The 13,310-nt window shown below is 39.5% G+C and overlaps 1 protein-coding gene across 4 annotated transcripts in view; it reads right to left on the minus strand.

Annotated features, from left to right (window-relative positions):
* The window catches only part of SAMD12 (sterile alpha motif domain containing 12), a 433,476-nt gene that overhangs the window by 235,399 nt on the left and 184,767 nt on the right, over nt 1-13,310 (minus strand). The gene's annotated exons all lie outside the window — the stretch shown is intronic.

Here is a 13,310-nt window from a genome sequence, read left to right on the forward strand (position 1 = left end):
AAGGAGAAAAATGGGGTTGCTAACCAATTAAGTTTTAGGGGTGAAATACCTACTCCCAAGAGGCTTTTTTTCTGAATTCCAAGAAGGTGTCTACCATCTTTTGTTGTCTTCTGACATCTCTAGAACTTAGCCCAATATTGGCCCCAGCAGATGCTGATCATTATTTTAGGAATGAATGTTATAGGATTTAGATACCTACATACCAAAAATAAACACAAGTTAGCCTGGGGACAAGGCAGTCCCGTAAGGTCGAGGGATATTTATTACCCCATGGTGGAGAAGCAAAAAGTCAATACTGCCAGCATGTGGTGAATGGGACTAAGATAATGGAGTTATGCTTATATACAGTCAACCAGGCAAGGTCTCCTGTTGTTCACATATTCAGGGACGTGCTTATGGGGGAAAAACCATAAAGCTACGACAGAGGACTCAGCCTTCAACAGATGACAGGTTACCAATACAGTCACAAGCCCTGCCTCTGTGCCAGACACTCATCTCCCTCATGGAGCCCAGGAACTTGCTTTAGGCTATATGAAAGCTCAGCTACGAATTTCTTTTTAATCATTCTGCGTCAGCATTTTTGAAAAAAAAAAAAAAAAAGCACAGGGCTCTATTATTAATAGTTCTTCAAAAGATCTTAGGTGGTACTTAGACATGGTCTTAAACATCACAGACCTTGTCACAGGAATCAATTTCTTTTTTTACTTCTCTTTTAGTCTTTCAGATTAAGGCAAGAGGAGAATATCAGTTTGGTGTGAATGTGGCTAACAACACCTGCTTTTTTTTTTTTTTTTAACTTTTTTTATTGTATAGTATATACACAAAGCAAAGAAATAAAAAAGCAATAGTTTTCAAAGCACTCCTCAACAAGTGGTTACAGGATAGATCCCAGAATTCGTCATGGGCTACCATACGATCCTCTCATATTTTTCCTTCTAGCTGCTCTAGAGTATAAGAGGCTAGAGGGCTTAAATACTTTTTTATCATCACAACTGACCTTTTTTCCTTCTTTTTTTGAGAATAACATATATACAAAAAAGGTATAAATTTCCAAGCCCAGTACCACAATTAGTTGTAGAACATATTTCAGACTTTGACATGGGTTACAATTTCACAATTTTAGGATTTTACTTCTAGCTGCTCTAAAATACTGGCGACTAAAAGAGAGATCAATTTAATGATTCAGCATTCATATTCATTTGTTAAGTCATATCTTCTATGTTTAATTCCACCATCACCTTTGATCTTTCCATATCTCTCTTTGGGGTTGTTTAGGCTATGGCAATTCTAACTTTTTTATATTGGCAGGGTCTGTCACTACTATGGGGTAGGGAGATGGAACTATTGTTGTTCTGGAGAGGCTGAGCTAGGCTTCAGGACTTATCTGGACCAGGAACCCATCTGGAGGTTGTAGGTTTCTGGCAAGTTACTCTAGTGCCTGGAACCCTTGTGGAATCTTCTTTATTGCCCTAGGTGTTCTTTAGGATTGGCTAGAATGGTCCTGGTTGGGGTTGGCAGGTTATGATAGGTAGCTGCTAATGTCTTTCTGATATTGACAGGTCTTCCATCAGCCTCAGAACCTCCAACATCAAATATATCTAGCATTTAATAAAGCTCTTATTTCACTTTTCCTGTTTTTAAGCTTATCCTTATGTTATGGAAAGTGATACTGTTTTACACATTTTACATTCTGTAGTCATATAGTTTGCTTTTTAAAATAATGCACCTATTTTAGGAAAAAATTATGTAAACAATGGCTAACGTGGTAATAAAAACAGTGGAAGTAATATGCAAATGATTATGTTTTGGAAAATTGTGCTAGGGGTTATTTTCCATTAATATCTTCCAGTTGGATGATTCTTAAGACAATTACTTACAAAAAAAATCATAACATCACTTTTACTTTGTATTGTGATAGTTTTCTTTCACTCTTGCTAGTTATATTCTCTTCCAAAGATGACACACATACATATGCACATATCTACACACCTCTCATCCCACCTGGTGTTCATTCAACATGACTAATAATCCTTCTGCTGATATCTGGGTATGCCCACCCCCCCCCCCCCCCGCAACCAGGCGCAGGAGTAGACAAGCCTCTGACACTTCCAGCGGAGCCCAGGCACCATGCTGTAGAGGCAAGGCATGGTTGCTGCAGCCCAAGAGGTTTCCTGACCCACTGAATCCACAAGCAGGAGAAATAGCTGTCTCTGGCCACCGAGTTTTGAGGTAATTTGTTTTGTAACCCTAGTAACTGGAATACTAAGTTATCCGTTTGGTGAGGACAGGGACAACTTTGCATTCCCCTGAGTGCCTAGCTTATAATAGATGCCCTGTGCATCTGCAATGAATAAAGGGTTGAATTAATTAAATGAAACAATCTTCACTGTTACTATTTAATCAGTACTGACTTCAGAGTCCAGCTCCTGCTGCTCTCCTTCCACCCTGTCCCTGTGTTTACGTGGCGGCTCCTGATCAAACAGGAGTCAGGGGGGACACCAGTCACTTTCCCTCTCACCTCTCTGTGAAACCATATCGATAGCTTTCCTAATTTTCATGAGGGTGGAGGACCTCAGGCATGGAGGGTACAAATGAGTAAATGTTTTGTTGGTTTTTTGTTTTGTTTTGTTATCACTGCCTTCTTTCCTTTGCATGATTAGGAAACTAGAATTTTGGATCTTTTGACTAGAAATGCACTTACACTAGGTTTCACACAGTCAGCACCTTTGATTCTGGCTTCTTCCTGCTCTAAAAATTTCCCTTTAGATAAGCTGAATGAGTTTGTAGCTGACACATCATTACCCTGAAGCCCCCTGCCCGTTTCCTGCAAGTAAAGCTAATCATATCTTCTGAAAACTCATATAAACCAGTTAGAGAAAGCTGTAAATTAGGAAGGGAAAAGCTGGGGGCTAAAGTTGCTTATACACTGACACACTAGACTTACTCCTTCCTGAAAGGTCATTTCAAGTTGCTCATTTCTACAAAACATGGGGCCCTCAGTACCAAAACCATCCCATCCCACTGGGCTTCGGGTGGAGATTCACCCAAACATGCCGAGATAACTCCTAATACATCCCTACCAGTCCACTGGGAATCTTTTAGTTAGACATCTTCCTTTTAGCATAATTCTAGGGTTCTGAGGCTGCTCAGGGGGCTGAGTAGTTTCTCTTCCAGAATATACTCTTACTAAGCAGTAATTTGGTATCACTTGCTAGGCCAAAAGAAATCTCAAAACGTCAGGCATGGATTTTTAAGACCATATCACCCTACAAGGTTAAGTCTCCATGTAAATTGGCATAACAAACAAAATGGGCGTCTGGAGGGAATAAAGATTCCTTACATTATTAAGTATTGCCTCTTCTTAACCAGATGATGATAAAAGGATTGACCCCAATTAGCTGATTTTTAGCTTACATAGGTGGGTTTTATTTCTAAATCTGTTATGTTTGCCACACGTTAGCTTATGAACAGCATAATGAGCCCATTCCCCCAGTCTGCTGCTCCTTTGATTCTGAAAGCTGACTTTCATTCCTTCTGCCTGAAATTCTCTTTTACAGCACCCTCACTTCTCCATCATGATTAGCCCCTACCTCCCCACTGTAACCACACTTCTGTTTGGGGACTGCATACTATAATCCGACCCCTTTAAAGAGTTTAACATTGACTAATGTGTGCAACTTGAAACAACAAGGAGCATTTGTTAAACCCATGTCCAGCCACTTAACACATCTTCCACTAGAAGGTAGGATCAGGAGGTACAGTGTTATCAAATCCTTGCAGCTCCATAGTCATTATCTTACTCCCTCCTTTTCCTCTACCACCCAGCATTCACAACTCTCTCTCTCTTTTTTTTTTTTTTTTTACATCCATCCCTAGATGACAATTTTCTCTGCTATGCGATGGTTTCTTTTTTCACAGTAGGAGCCTAAACCAAAATAATAGTTCAGCACTTTACATTTACTCTGAACAGTGAACTAATAAGGAAAAAAAAAATCTGCCCAAAGACAAACATTAAAAAAACATTTGCCCCAATTCTCTTTCTCCATGTTCACATCTACCACGTCATTCTCTGCATTTACAACCTGGAGACGATCTTGGTTTGTTTTGCTGCCCTGAAAGAGGCCCAAGACCTCTTTCTTAACCCTTATCATGGTGACACCATGCATAATTTTAGGTATTTCCTTTCTGAATTGGTCTTGGTCTTGCTATAGTGAACAAAGGGCATTTGAGATGTCTTTGGTTTCTCTTTTACAGGCAGACCTCACTTTATGCAAAAGATGTTTTCCTAGGGGAAAGGTTGTTTGAAAATTACTACTGTTTTTCCTCTTGCAAATGCATTCTTATTTTACCCTTACACTATAATTCAGCTATGTTTTTCAGTAATTTCTGATTCATGTTTAAGTGGAAAGAACTCAAAGCATTAAGTTTTGAAGTGTTCAAAGGTAACGTTAAGGCCTCCCTGTTAAATTAAAAAAAAAAAGCTTTGAAGAAGTTTGATATTGAAAGTCCATATTGGAAAATGTTTTTAAAGTTAAATTTTATTTTGCAATTCAATTATGCCTTAATTTATTTGTCTTGCAAGTTTTACATTTTTTTAAAAAATTTCGTTTTAGAAGAGAACACTACAATTTTAATTTCTCAATGGCTACACAAGTTCTTAACTAGAGAAAAATTACATGAGAACCAGTTAGCTGATGTGGATGGTAGAGGACACAGACTATCTACCTTCTACTGGCAGGACATAAAGTAAGGCCTGTGGCCAAGTTATCGGAAAGTGGTAAAAACATTTTCAGCATCTCATCATAAGCAAAGTGCTTACAAATTGGAAGAGTTGCCTCCTTCCTCCCTTACCATTCTGGAATGTCTTTTCCAGTCCCCAGTCCTCTCTTCTATGGATTCCATTGTGTCACCTTACTCAAAGTTGGAGAAAGGAGGAGGAGAAGGAGAAGAAACACACACAATAAACCGTTAATCTACCTTAGAAGTGTTTAATATTCATTCACCCAAAAAAGGGCCTTTAAATATCAAGAAGGATGGGGTTTAAGTTCAACTGTAGCATTTGAATAAATTAATTTCTAAATACAAATAATGCCCCCTTCTGTCATCCTACCTCATTCTTCTCATTGAAGGAGGTAGTGAGAAAAAAAATTAAAAATAGGATCTTTTCTCTTGTATTCTATTTCCAGGGTCGCTTATGAGACCCACACTTACTAATGGCCATTCTTAGATATAGGCCAAATTTTTAGGATGGAGGAAGCTCCTAAACATCATGCCTTCCAAAGAAAAGGCATTACTGTCAGAAAGTGTTCAGGTAAAATACAATTTAAATGAAAAACCTTTAACGGAAGCCAACCAAACACTGTGTTATTTCACATACTTCCATTTCAATAAGTACTGATTTAAGATCACCTGGATCTTTTCATGCTTCCTGACTTGAGAGGCTCCTTCTTTTCTTCTGAGCAATGTAACAGCTTTAAATAGCAGTGATGGGTATGCAACTTAGGTAACTTCCAAGTATACAGTGGGGCATGGTCAACTTCTTCATTTGTTCTTCAAATGGCATGGTTTTTAGACCTTTTAACTTTCCAGTTTCCTCCACTGGATGGTGGAGCTTGTTAATATTTTCTTCAAAGGGCAATGTTCTATATTTATGGGCTGCAAAATAAAATACTGAAGCCTAAACATTACCGTTGAGTTATACCGCTCATATTGCACTTAGAAGATTCTAAAGCATTTAGTCTTCTTCAATATGAACTAATATGATAAATACTATCTATAGACATAAGCTCATTGTGTGATGGGACAATGAACATTAAAAAAAGTAGTTAAGTTTAGCACGATACAACTTTTCTCTTAATGTGCCCATATAGAATCCTAATAAAATCCTCAAGTTTGAGGCAATCTAAGAAATTAGATGGTTCAACTGTAAATCTAAAGCAAAAGGCTACTTTAAGACATTTACAAGGGTGGTTAGTAAATCTGGCCTATAATAAAGGTATCTAGATTTGCCTGTGTGTGTAAATGAGTGTGTGTGTGTATATAAATGACTTTACCTGAATAAAAGCCAAATGTTTAATACCTCTGTCCTTTTTTTTTCTTTTCTGAGTTACCCAAAAGTCAGGAAAACAGTAATATAGATTCAAGATTCTCTTGAAAGTTATCAGCATTAGAAAACAACACCTGTGAAGCAGGCCATTTAATTGCCCAAAGTTCTAACTATTTAATAAATTCTTTCAAATTGAATCCAAAATCTGACTTCTATCACCCTTCTCAATGATTCTTGAGTCTTGTCTTTGGAACAATTTAGGACAAATTTCATTAACCACTGCACTGATTTCTCTTTCGCACATCCCATTAGTGCTCCCCTTCAAGTTTCATAACTTTTTATACCATGATATAGGCTGATGAATCCCAAATTGTACCTCCAGCCCAGTCTTTTTCTCTCAAACTCCAGAATCACATAACTGACTGTTTGGCAGTTCTACTTGTATATCTAATAGACATCTCAAACAACTCAACATGTCCCAACTCCTGCCCTTCTTCTCTTCCCCTCAAAATCATTCCATCTCCAGCCTTCTCTGCCTCAACTGAGAGTAACTCTCTACTTCCTGTTACTCACCCCAAATGCTGCATTCATTACAGACTCCTTTATTTCTCTTATATCCCATATCAAATCTATCTGTAAAATCTGTGGGGTTTACCTTCAAATATATCCAGACAATCTATTTTCATCAGCACCATTATTACTACCCTGATCAGAACTACCCCCATGCAATGGCTAGATTACTGCTTCAGTCTCCCTAACAGGTCACTGTGCTTATTCCCTTGCCCTCATTTTAAGTTTCAAAATTGCTTTCAAGGCCGCATGCAATCCAGCTACCCAGTATTTTCAACCTCATCTTTTTCTACTACTTTCCTAATACATTCCATCCAGTCACACCAGCCTCCTGGCTGTTGCTAAAAAAATGCCAGCTATTCCCACTTCTTATTTTGCCTGGATTGCTCTTCTAGATATCTACATATATAATCCCCTCACTTTCTTCAAGCCTTTGCTCAAATATGTGACCTTGTCAATAAGGCTATCCTGAACTGTTTATTTACAAATGTGTCACACCTCTCACCTCTGGAACTTCTAATACTCTTTACCTTGAGGTTCTGTTTCTGCATAAGTTACTTGTTTATATTGAATAAATATATTGAATATTTATTATTTTATTTTCTTATTGGCTTTCAAGCTCCACAAGGGCAGGAATCTATCTTACTTAATGAAGAATCTTACTCTTTAGAGCAGTGTCTGACACACAGCAAACACTCGATTATTTGTTGAGTGAAACTGGTCCATCATCATATTTCACAGCTCTTGTGTCCTTTGAATGGATTCAAGTCCCAGCTATGCTCTTGATATTCCTAGGCTGGGACTAATGTAGTCCTTTACTCCACTTAGGTTTTTCTTAAATTGATCCAAAAAAAATCAGAGACAGTCTAGCATCATAATTCTTGGCAAAATAGCTCTTACCCTTGATTCTGATTTTCTCTTGATTGAAACTGGGTGATACTAAACAAGCATTTGGAATTACACACACTTGGATTGAAGGATAACTATTCACTAGCGCTGTGACCTTGAGCAGGTCATCAAACCTTTCTAAACATTTTTCTTAATACACTGGAAATAACACCAACTGTGCTAGTTCGAAAGAGTTATGTACTGCAGAAAACCCATGTTCCATTTCCTAATATGATCTTGTGGGGGCAGACCTATTCAGTTTGAGAGAAAAAGACTGGGCTGGAGGTACAATTTGGGATTTGATTATTTCCCTGGAGTTGTGACATATGCAGTTGGGGGTTGACCTTTTAATTAGATGGAGATGTAACTCCACACATTTAAGGTAAGACTTAATTAGTTTCCTGGATTCTTTAAGGGCACTCATGGAGAAGGAAAAATCTCAGAGCTGACATAGATGCAGAGGAAAATGCCAGAAGAACCCAGAGGATCTGTGAGTACTGTTTGAAACCAGAAGCTGGGAGAGGAGTTCAGCTGATGTTGACATGTGCCTTCCCATGAGATGTTAAGAAAGCCAGAACCCAGAGTTTTTCCCTGGAGAACTAAGTGAGGGCTCACAGACTCTTATAGAGGAAGCCACTGGAATTAGAGGCAAAAAGTAACAAACTGGGAGCAAGCACCTCAGAAGCCAACCATGTACCTTTCCAGCTGACAGAAGACTTCTGAGTGCCATCTGGCCTTTCTTTGGAATCAAGGTATCTTTCTCTGGATGCCTTAATTTGGACATTTTTAAGGCCTTAGAACTGTAAATTTGTAATGTAATAAATCCCCTTTATATTTCATTCTGGCAGCTTTAGCAAACTAAAACACCTACCTTGTAGGTTCTGGAAGGATTTGGAATGGATTATCTCAAGTATATGAAATTGTCTGCTACATACTATGTGTATAAGGATATTATATCACAATATCTCATAAATGGCATAAATCTGTTCTTTTGCCGAATACTCTGGTGTGATTTGGGGAAGTAATAGCTCAGTATAGTGGACACGGGCAGAGTCTTTAGAATCATCTATTTGAATTTAATTGTAGGCTTTGTGAGTTGATGTTAGGTAAAGTGAGCTAAGACTCAGAAAAAAAAGGTGATAAAGGAGGAGGATTAAAAGGAACACCAGTGGTAAAGGTAGGAAGGAAGGAATTCAGGCACAAAAATAATCGAGAAATACAGAGAAAGGGAATGAAGGAAAAAAAGAGAAAGATACCAAATTAGGAGATGTTCCTTCTTATTTAGGCTGGCCTTTGCTGCAACTACACAAATATCACTTTATATCTTCTAACAATATGAAATGCCATTGATTTTCCTCTGAGACTCAGAGTCAGCCCTTCTCTTTCTCCAGGGACAGTAATGCACAAACTGCCCTAATCTCTTTCCAAAGATACAGCTGAGATTCCCCAGGCGCCTAATGGGGCTATTTATAAAGGTATATCAACCAGATGTGTAGACTCTACTGCTCACAAGCTGTGAAGGGGATGCCTGGATGCAATGCTGGTAAGAGCTGCTGCTTCCCAAGTGCATTTTGCTGAGCAACAGGATTTCTAACAATAAAACCTCATACAGGAAAAAAGAAAAACAGATGTGCAAAAGCAGTCAACAGAAAACAAGATGTCTCTGGTTATCAAGGCCTGCTCTTTCTATCAGCCATATTGTGCAGCCTGTCAAGAGAAATGCAGAAGGAAAGGATCACACTGTACTTTGTGTCTGTTCTGTCTTGGTACAGCAGGAAAACCTATCACTCTTCTGCAGAGATGAGCATAGCCTACGGGAGATGCTGCGTACGCAAGGCCCAAAGGCACACATACACTCTGAGCACGTATCATTATGGGCAAACCCCTGTGCAAATTTTAGATGAGTAAAAGCATGACAAAAGCAAAGATGAAAATGATGTGAACCATAAAAATGGTTATTGATCGTCATGATCATTTCATACTTCTACCAACAATTCCTTCAGAATAACAACGTGGTAGATTGAAAACAAGATATCCTCAATGCAAAAATGACCCTTTGTAATATAGGAGGTCCAAATGTTATGAGTAACACCTATGTCCCCACCCCTCAAGTCTGGAGCTCGTCCTGTGCCTTGCTTTGATTAAAAGAATAGGGCAGAGGTGATGATGGGCCAGGTCTGAGCCAAATTCAAGATTCCTTGTGTGCACATGCACTCTCTCTCTCTTGCTCCCAGAAATCGCTATGAGAACAGGCCTGGTCTAGCCTGCTGGAGAACGATATGCAGAACAGAGCTGATTCAGCCCAGTTGTCCAAGCTGAGGTTCCTGACATGTGAGGGGGCCAGCCAACCCATAGCTGACAGCAGTTGCATGAACAAAACTCACCAACCCAGCTCAAGTTGGCAGAACTTCCCACCAGAATTATAGACTTGTGAACAGAAAGAAACATTTATAATTGTATGCCATTCAGGTTTTGTAGTTGTTAGGCAGCATTTGTGCAGTAATAGATAGATAATGTGAAGAACTAACTGTATCACTTACTGAGCAGTTTCTGTGTTTTTCACCTTGCTAAGTATTTTGCATTTATCTTCTCATTTAAAGCCCAAAACAATGGAATTGATATGATTACTCTCCTCATTGTACAGTGAGAAATGGGATGCTGAGAAAGAATAAGTAACTTGCCCATGATTGAGCACCTAGTGTCAGAGCTGCTATTTGAACTAGAGTCTATCAAATTCCAAAGTCTGCTTCTGCATGTGCAGCTGCTGCTAGACCCACTACCCCAAATTAGGCTTGGCAGAAGAATGTATTAATGTCATTCCAGAGATAATATTAGATGCAATTATCTGAACACAGCATACAGGAATAATTGTTTCAGGTGCTTTAGATAAATCATCTCAATCTTTCCAATAATCCACAAAAGTAGTTATTATCTAGTTTACAGAGAAACAGGTTTAGAAAGATTAAATAACTCATCCAAGGTCATGCTGCTAGTGAACTTCAGAGCCACATGCATTCCAGCTCTGTGATAATACCAGACTCCATGCTTCTGTCCTTGTTTCATTCTGGTTTGATGGACATAGGAAAAAAAAATCACCATCAGAGATGTGAGCTACCCTGCTGAGGCTCCCAGTGCTAGATTGCCTCCTTACTTGAATAGATGAGGATAAGAAAGATCAAAGAAACCCTGCCTTCTTCCTGACCTGGGAAAACTGAGGCCAAAGCTGGGATAGTCTATAGTTATCTGACCCTGGGTCCACGGTTTTTTCTACTCTCCCTATTGTGGAATGAGGCAGGTTTTCCTTACCGCTCTTTTCTACAACTCCATTAATAAATACTGAACCTCCTGGATTAAATACTTACATTAAAAAATCTTCTCTCACCTACTACTTTTCTCTTTCTTTTATATCAGGTGTCAGCAAACTATGTCCCATGGGCTAAATCCGGCCCACTGCCTGTTTCTGTACAGCCTGAAAGCTAATAATGGTTTTTATTTTTAAATGGTTGCAAAAAAATAATAATATTTCCTGACACAAACATCTCATGAAACGCAAATATCAGTGTCCGTCAATAAAGTGTTTTGGGGACACAGGCACGCCCGTTTACAGATCACTTCTGGCTGCCTTGGTGCTACAACAGCAGAGTTGAGCAGATGTGGCAGAACAAAAAAATTTTTGTTTTGTGCAAACAAATATATTTGTTATCTGGCCCTTTAAGGAGGTTTGCCAACTCTTGTTCTACAGGGGAGGATATTTTTCTCTATATCATTTGCCAAATCATCTACTGAATTTTAAAATTTATTTCAAAAGCTGCATTTTAATTTCCAAGGGCTGTCTTTTTCTCTCATGTATGTTCTTCTTTCAGAGACACCAGGACTTTTTTTTTTTTTAATGGAGGGAATAATTTTTTAACCACTATAACTGAAGTTTTTAAAAGAAGGTTCGGTAGTTTTCTAAAGTTCTCTTGGTACATATTCGATTTCATAGCCTTCCTACATATATCTGGTTTGTACCTTTTCCTCTTAGGAGGCAGTGGGATATGGACTAGAGTGTCTATGCATCACATTGGAGTCAACGACCAAGTGGGACTCCTTAGAGACCCCCAAATGCCACAAATCATTTTTCTCTGCAGTGCTCATCCCCTGCCCTGTACTCTAGTTCATCCTAGATCGCTCTAAAAAAAATCTTTTGTGAGACAGACACTATTTTTTGCCTGCAGGTTAATTGTCTGGCCACTGGGGTTTCTTCTACAAGCGGGAGTGGGCAAGGAAAAGACTGTTCTTAAACCCTTCAATTCGTTCCCATTTTCAGTCGTGTTTCTTATTTCTATCCCCAAGCCTGGAGTCTCTTTGGGATTTTACAGTCAAGCCAACTCCCTTTTGATGGAAACCTACTCTGAATCCATTTTCCAGGATGCTTTTTTCTACCTAGCTTTCCTAAATACTCTTTGACCCCTGCTCTCACCCCTACTCGACCCCGGTCTTATTGTTACTGCCATATGTTTATATTCCTTTACTATTATTTTCAAATGGTATTCAGCGGGAAGAGGAAATCGACATTTGCGCCGAGTTTGCCATCTTGTAGGAGAGATCTCCATATTTTTCTTATTATGATTTTACAAACACAAGTGTATATGCCTATATACATCCACCTCATTCCACTGAAAGGACTGTAATTTAATCAGTCTCCTGTTGCTAGACATTTTGGTTGTTTTCAGTTTTTGCTACATATTTAAAAAGCCTTTAACCTCCCCTTCCTCACTTCTCCCTCCAGCTACTGTTCCATTCCTCTGTTCTCTTCAAAGTACAGCATCTTGGAAAAATTATCTGAAGAAGCTCTATCTGTTTGAGCACCTGCCGCCATCTCACGTGCAGTCGCGCCCCCCCCCCCTTTATCCTCTGAGGACCCTCTAGTGGTGTGAGCTCTGCAGAATTCATGCTGCTACTTCCAGCGGTTACTTCGCAATCCGCTCTTTGTGCTGCCTCTCAGTAGCACTGGACGCCTCAGGACACACTCTCGTCTTGAAACACTTTCTGCCTTCCCGTACATCCCTCTCTGAAGGTCTTTCTACACCCCTCGCCACGCCTCCCCTTCCTCTCATCCACCCCACATGGTCTACTTCACGGCTTGGTTCTGAAGCCACTTCTACTGTCTATTGAGACTCACTTCTGGGGTAATCTCATCAAGTTCCACTGGCTTTAAATACTGTCAATCTGGCAATGACTCCTGAGTTCATATTTCTCTCTCCAACATCTCCGTCCCACTGCTGATTTGTACACAAGCTATTTGCTCTCTACCTGAACGACCTATGGGACCTTCAAACATAACACACCCAAAATAGTATTCACAGTTTCCTTCAAATCTGCTCTCCCACCAGCTTTCCCTACCAGATGGCAGATCGTGACCTAAACCCCAATAAACCTTCATTCCTGTCACAAATATCCACAGTCCCTATCTGACTGTTGAGTCGACCTGGAAACACCTCCAGAATCATGGCCTTACCTCCACTTCTACTCGTTCCACCCCAGTCTAAAATGCAATAGTTTCTCATCTACTCTCTGGGAATTACCTTCTAAGGTTTACACTTGCCCCTAAATCCATTCTCCATAGCACACACAGTCATGATAAACTCCTTAACTTTTTCTGGGTGTAAGGGCTGGGAATTGAACCTGGGTTTTCTGCATGGCAGGCAAGCATTCTACCACGGACCCATCCATGCACCCTAAGATAAACTTTCAAATCTGTAAATTTCATTGGACCTGTCAGTGGCTTCCTCTTGCACTTATAATAAATTTCAAACCCCATCTT

The sequence above is a fragment of the Tamandua tetradactyla genome, chromosome 6 (genome assembly GCF_023851605.1).
Source record: "Tamandua tetradactyla isolate mTamTet1 chromosome 6, mTamTet1.pri, whole genome shotgun sequence".
Classification (NCBI taxonomy): Eukaryota; Metazoa; Chordata; class Mammalia; order Pilosa; family Myrmecophagidae; genus Tamandua; species Tamandua tetradactyla.